Source organism: Castor canadensis, chromosome 8, assembly GCF_047511655.1.
Source record: "Castor canadensis chromosome 8, mCasCan1.hap1v2, whole genome shotgun sequence".
Taxonomy (NCBI): domain Eukaryota; kingdom Metazoa; phylum Chordata; class Mammalia; order Rodentia; family Castoridae; genus Castor; species Castor canadensis.
Window position 1 is genome coordinate 146114647 of NC_133393.1, and position 7513 is coordinate 146122159.

Genomic DNA, 7513 nt, shown 5'->3' on the forward strand with positions numbered 1-7513 from the left:
GTCCTGCCGGCACAGGGAAGCAGAGGTGGTCAATAAATGGACTTTGCTTGTGAGAGAGCATGGAGATGAAGCAGGTACTGGCACAGTGTGCTCTGAAGAAACCCTCGAAGGCAGCCTGAAGCCCTGTCAGGCTCTGAACGCTGCCAGTGAGCTGTCTGATCAGATACCTGCAGGGAGGAGGGCGTGGGTGAAGCCCTACATGGCCCACTAATACCTGGCCTCACCACTGAGACTCGGGAAGATTCCTTAACAAGCCCCAGTCTTCCCATCTCCGAAGTGGGTAGACGACAACAATACCCATCAGAGTGCTGTGAGGGTTAGGGAAAAACCCACTTGAACAGCACATGCCTGGGGCATGGCGCTAGCAGCTGTCACTGTGATTTGTGTGGCTAGTATCACTAAGTGGGAAGAAACTCGAGTCCTGGCTCTAGATCTGCCACTACTAACTGTGATCCTGGGCAAGTCGTGTCCCCTCTGTGGGCCTTTGTTCCTCCACACAGTTTCAGTGACAGCAATAATAGTGATCCAGTGCTATGGACCCTATGGCTTTTTTTGTATTATTTAATACAAGAAGTCTGTAAAGTAAGTGTTTGTTTTTTGCAGTGCCGAGAATCAAAGAAACCCAGGGCCTCGTGCATGCTAGGCAGGTGCTACCACTGAGCTACACCCTGGCCCTTAGTTTTCTTACTCATGTATACAGATGAAGAACCTGAGGGTCAGGGTGAATAAACAACTTGATGGATAGCAGAGACCAAAGTTGAGCCCAGAATCCATGGCCCACACTCTGACTCAGGCTGCTCACTGTCTCCACTTGCAGCTGAGCAAGAGGTTGGACTCGGGGATGTGTGGGAAGGACAGTTAGAATTAGGGTGGCCAGGCTGGGTGTGTCCTCTGCTGAGGCCCAGGCAGGTGGAGAAGTCAGTTAAGAGTCAGTATCTTAGCAGGAGGGTGGGCAGGTCCCAGGCTGGCCCTTGGCTACCTGGGCAAGCCAGTGTGGCTGACCTGGGGCCTCCCCTGCACACATCCCTCACTTTCCCTTCTGCCAGTGGGGCCCAACAAGACACCTGGCATGCTTCAGTGGTCAGGTTGGTATTATGACACCTTCCTGGGGCTTCTGCCTTGTAAACCTGGGCAGGGGGAGGCAATGTCCACAGGCAAAGGATGGAGGGAAACTGAGTCATCAGAGTCTAAGTTCGGATTTTATTCCTGTTGCTTCCTGGAGGGGATGATAGTCGAGGGCATGGCAGCATAAGGCTTAGGAGAGGGGAGGCTGGAGGTGCCTGTGCTCAGCAGGGGCTCAGTGTGTCCCACACCGTATTTTATATGCAGAGAAGGAGACGATCTTCCAAGGTTGTCAGGCTGTGAAAAGATGGGACGTTTTAGACCTGTAAAGCTCTGCTATCCTGAGTGCTTGCTTCTCAGTGTGTGCTTTGCTGCCTCACATCTCAAGATGGCTTCCCCATGAGGAAGGATGAAGGAGGCTAGTCCAGCAGTGAGTGGGGCATGGAGAGGACACAAGATCTTTTCTAGAAGTTGCTCAGCCAGAACTGGGACACACTCGCTGCTATTGCTGAGCAGGGTGAGAAAGAATTTGGCAGAGGAGGATATTCATAAATGGCTTAGAGTATTTTCAGCCTGTGTGTTGGTCTTCATGACGTTCGGCCCTGCTTGGGAGTTCTGTTAGTGAGAACAAAGTGAGCTGGCTTCTGGGGAGGCAGAGCCCAACCCCAGCCCCAGAGGAGACTCCACTTGCTGTCCTTGTTTCCAGCATCCTTGATCGGTGGCCACCCGCTTCGCCCCACCCAGGGAACTGAGCTCAGAGCCAGCTCCTGACCTAACTGTTGGAATGTTGAGCTGCTCTTGCTCACTCTGGCCAAATGCTCCTCTCCCCACTGGTCCTGACTTTGCCCCAGTGTGTCGGGGTACCCAGGTCGGAGCAGTTTCCTCTTCCTGGTGAGCAGTGAGGGCCCTGCAGGATTTGAGGACAAGCTCGTCCCTCCCTCTACCCCTCCAGTCCCCTGCTCCCCAGCATCCACCCCTTTCTCCCCATCCTTTCTCCTTCAGCTCTCTCTTGGCACTATTCTTTCTTCCTTTTAATGGTACACTTTTATGGGGTGGTGTGTGCTAACTGGACATGTGTACCTTAGACATTAAGTTTTTGTTTTTTTTATGTTTTGTTTTTCTGTGGTACTGGGGTTTGAACTCTGGGCCTATACCTTGAGCCACTCCCCCAGCCCTTTTTGGTGTTGGGTTTTTTTTGAGATAGGGTCTGGAGAACTATGGAGAACTATTTGCCCGCTGGCTTTGGGCAGCGAGCCTCCTGATCTCTGCCTCCTGAGTAGCTAGGATTACAGACGTGAGCCACAGCACCCACTAGACATTAAGTTTTTATTTATACATCCTGATTGCACATTCATCAGGATGGCGGGACATTTCCTTACCCTTAAGGCACCCGTCTTTTGTTGTGGGTTTACAGTGAAGCAAATCTGTCCACCAGTTTTCCCTAGGAGCTCACTCTTGTCAGCCATCATCCTTCCTCTGATCTTTTCTAGAAGAGCCACCATTTTTGTCCCTCCTCCAGGAGGCGCCTCTGATCTCTGGTTTCCCCCTTTGGGCTCCTGCTGCCCTCTTGCCATGCCCTTCTGCTGTCCCCACCCTGGATCAAGAGCCCAGGCGATGCCCACCCAGCATGGAGCCATGCAGGTGTGAAGGCAGATCTTGGTGCTGGGAGAAAGTGCTTCTTTGCCATTTCAGGATTAGGGACAGAGCTCACTGTCAGCCCCTGCTCCAACAGCCTTTGTGCTCTCTGGCCCTCAGTCTCTTCCTCACTCCCTATCTCGGTGCTGCAGGGCCAGTGGCCTGGCAAGCCTCCTGTCCCCAAGCATCATGTTCAGAATGAGCAGCTGACTTACAGAGACTTGGAATTGTGGCTCAGCCATGTCCTGGCTGGGTGTCCTTGGGCAAGTAACTTAACCTCTCTGGGCCTCGGTTTCCTTACTGGTAACATGAACAGTTACTTCACAGGGTTCTTGAAGGTGATGTCCCCAGAACATCATAGTGTGACACAGACCATGCCCTCGCCTCCCACAGAGGAAGGCTGCATGCAGAGCTCTGCCAGGGTTTGCCTCTGCTTGGGCTGTAGGACAGTGGTGGGGGCGGGGTGTGGGCACCATGCAGCCTGGCATACCCAGTGACTTCAAAGAGATTTGGACTTGGCATTCCCATGCAGCAAGTCCCAGGGGACAAGCAGGAAGACAGCTGGGAAGTGACGTGCTCTGAGACCCAGGACAACTACCCCCAGGCCACAAAGTGTGGTTTCCCAGGCCAGCTGGGTCAATGCAGATTAACCATCCTTCCTCCCCAACCCACACAAAGGAAGATGATGTCAAAGTCCAGACAGGTCAGGTGACTCATCCAAGGTCCCACAGCAGCTGCTCCCCGACCTCTAGTTCATGGCCCCAATTTGTTTTTTTAGCTTTCTTCTTGCCCAATCCTATCTTCTCATGGCTTCTCCTTGGAGTTAAGTAGGATGTGAGCACTTCACTCCCCCAGGGACCACCTTTTGCCATTCTCGTGCTCAGGTAGAGGAACTCTGGAGAGGCTGGGGCAGCCTCTGTGGCAGATGCTCTTGTGGGGGTGTCTTTGATGCGCTGTGTTTCTGCGGGGCTGTGCGCTTTCCCCTCAGGACCTCTGCACATACGGGGCCTGAGCTGTCAGGCAGGCCGGTGGCCTTTCCTCCACATGGTCCCAGAGATGCCAGGAAAGCAGCTGCTGATGCAGGAGACACCAGATCCTGCTGACCGTGAGTGTTCAGAGCAGCCCATTAGCAGACGGTGACACCGCTGTGACATGTGTTCGCTCATCACCAGAGGAGGTGAGACTGCTGTGCCTGCTTGTCACAGAGAAGACAGAGGCTGGAAACGGACAAAGTGCAGAGCCACACGGCCAGATGAGCTTGGGGTGAAACAGCTCCGTGCCTGGTGTCCAGAGGTCGTGAAGACACCTCCAGGGTTCCATGTGCCAGACACCCTCGCCACCACTCCCCATCATCCATCGCCACTCACCACATCCTGCCTTGGTTCCTCCACACAGCAACCCCAGGAGGCATGGGCAGAGAAAGTCGTATTTCTTGCTGGAAGTCACAGGATAGAAAGTGACAGAGGGAGGTCTCAGTCCCAGGACTGGCTGTTCTCTGCTGCTGCTCCTGATGCACATTGGGAATGCACAGGGTAAAGCTGAGTGACAGCGTCAGGGCAGGCAGCAGCCTTATGAGCACAGGCCAGGGAGGCAAAGGAAGGACTGGGCGGGCACAGCTCCTTCGGTGCTGGCTTTGGCTCCGTGAAAGTCGAAGTCCTGGGTGAGAGGGAAGGAAAGGAACTTCTACGAGCAGAAGCCCAGGGCTGGACTCCTCCTGGACTCTCATGAGCCAGAGGTGGAAGACACAGCAGAGGCCGGGGGCAACGACTTCCTGTTGTGGGGCCCTGGCCACTGTTCCCAACTGCAGATCACCTCTCCAACCAGAAGTGCAGACAGAATATGGCTTTTGGGACCAGGAACACAGTCCCAGCTGGGGCTGCCAGGGATGTAGGCTGTGAAGGTTCTGCAACTTGGTCAAGTGGATGAGGCTTCCCGGGGAGGACTCTGGACCAAGTCACAAGGGGGAGTTAGTCATCTGAACAAAGAGTGAGGGAACCTGGGTGATCCTAGGTACTCAGGAGGCAGAGATCAGGAGGACCACGGTTCAAAGCCAGACCAGCAAGTACTTCATGAGGCCCTATCTCCAAAAAACCATCACACAAAGGGCTGGGGGAGTAGTTCAAGTGGTAGGAGCACCTGCCTGGCAAGCGTAGGGCCCTGAGTTCAAACCCCAGTGCCTCCTCTCCCCCCAAAATGGAGGGAAGGGCAAAGGCCCAGGGTGTGAGGCTGGTGAGTCCGGTGAGAGGCTGGGGGGCAGGAGCAGGTTGGGGGTCTGTGTGACAAGGTCAAGGGGCTGACCTTGTCCTGTGGGTAGTGGGAGCCACCGAACATTGTATACAGGGAGAGTTCAGTCTAATTAGAGACTCTGCTGTGTGACTTTGAACAGTGTCTCCCCGTCTCTGGGTGAGAGTTCCTCCCTTATCCAATGGGGCCTCACCATTCCTTAGATCCTATCTGGTTCTGGTGCTGGGTTAGGATGTGGAAACTGGCATGGGCTCAGCATACCCACCAGTCCCCTGGAGGTGATTTTGGGGTAGGGGAGGGCTCTGGTCCCCAAATTGCTCCCAAGGCAGTAGCCTCCCTGGGGCGAGAAATGTCTGTATAGGTTCTGATGACCAGACTGGACTTCAGCTGCCTCCTTTATTCCCAGCTATGTGTGGGTTGCCCTGTGGCTATGGGGCTCTTCTTCGGGGAGGGAACTGTGCTGTTGACTGGCGGGCATGGGGTGGGAGGCCCGGCCTGTGGTGGGGCTGCAGGGTCTGGGGGAGGGGTGATGAGAAGAGAAGAGAGAAGGTGGTGGAGCAGGGAGGATGGGGGGCATGATGGGACAGTTTTTTCTTAAACTTTGTGAAAATAACTTGTTTGACTACAATAACTCTTTTTGTCCTCTTTCAAAAGTAGCAAGTTAGAAATTCTGTTGACACAGTTAATTAAAAATAGGAAAAAACAAACAAACAAACAAAAAACCCATGTGTACAACACAGAGACAAAGAGAATGGTTAAGTAAGCAATCATTCCAAACCCTAAAATACCCCAGCTCCTTAACCTGTCCACATAGCGTGAGTCTGTCTCCGAGGTGGAGAGAAATTGTGGAGGTGGCTTTTCCACCACCTCTGCCACTTTGTGCTCTGGACTCATTTGGGTCTTCTGGGGCTTAGCTCACCAGTGGGCATCAGGTGCCCTGCTGTGCATCCTACAGGTGTCTGGGGAAGAGTCATTTTAAAATTTTGTCATTCTTTGTGTTTTATTATGGAAATTGTTAAACACATCCAAGATAGAACAGCCAATAAGCCCCAGGACGGTCACTGCTCACATGTGTCACCTCTCCCAGTCCCATTCAACCCCTTCTTCCCTCCAGGTTTCTCCCAGGCACAGAAGACTTGGGGACATGGGAACTCCCTGAGCCTTCGGTAGGACTGCTGCAGGCTCCCTGTGGGCTCATGGAGTCAACTTGGGAAACAGCTGAGCTCAGGTGTGGCTGATGCTGCCCTTGGCATCAGGTATCCAGAAGAAGGGGGGCTATGGGGCATGAAGGACTGGGGAGCCCCTGTCCTTCGAGCCAGAGTGGACAGAAGAAGGCCAAGGCTACTGCACTGAGAAGACATTTTGCAGGTGACCTTTGATATCACAAGCCCCTGGGCTGTCAGATCAGGGGAAAGGCCTTAGCAGCTATTGCTGTGTCCCCTCGTTGGACAAAGAGACTAAGGCCCAGGGAGGGAACAGTTTTGCTCACGTAGAATCAGTCGGACGCCTGGGGTCCCCAGGGACTGAACTGTCTCCTTCACTATGTCTGGCCAGCCAGTTTATAGCCCTAGTACACACACACACATCTCCCTCAGGTGCCCTGGGGCTCCCAGACCTCCTCTGGGACCCCGAGGACACTGGGGGTCCCTGGTGCAGCGTTTCCAGAGGCCTGGGAGTGGTCAGTGGCTACCTCCTCCCTGTCCACAAGCCCTCCAGGCCTGCCAAGCCTGCAGCCTATCTGAAGGTGGCTCAGGGCCCTTCCTGGTGGAGTAAGACCCTTGCCAGTCCTCTGCACTCCGCCCTGTTTTTCCTCTTCCCTACAAAAGTGAGGTCCCTTGTGCTGTTTCCCTTATTTCCCTTCCCCCTTCCACCCTCTCACCTCTCCCGCCCCTCTTCCCCCCCTTCTCCTTCTTTTCTCCTCCTCTCATAAATTCTCCCCCTGGGGCTCTTTGCCAAGGGGCTGCATAAACAGGAAGGGAGAGGGGATAAATCCGAAAGCTCTGGGAAGGTTTCTGATTCTGGAGATTGTCACAAAGGAGCCAGATTGGGGCTTAGGAATCCTAGCAGGCACCCTGCCCTGCCAGGGAGGGCCTGGGGTGTGGGGGTGGGTATTTAGGGGGCAGGCTGGTGACCAGGCAGGCTGTCACTGCCTTACATCCCTCAGAGTGAGGTTGAGGAGAGAGCTGGGCCGGGGGTTTCAAGCCTGGCTTCTAGCTGTGTTCGGCTGTGTGGCTCCGCACAAAGCCCCTCTCTGAGTCTCACATTTTGTGAAAGGAGGGGACTGGATTCAATGGCTGGGGCAGGGTGGGGGGATTCTGAAGATGGATGGTGGGATAGGATATGGTGGCAGGGGTGGGTGGCGAGGAATGAGAAGGTGGCTGCAGCTGGAAACTGTTAGCTCTGCCCTTCCAGAACCTGGCCCCAGGGCCACCTCTGGCTCTCCAGGTGAGCTGGACTCCACGGCTGACCAGAGTTGGGAGCATGGCATTCTGGCCTCCAATTGGCAGTAGGAGCTGACATCACTGCTAAGTCAAGTGACAGGCTGGGGACATGGGAAAACAGCCACAAATAA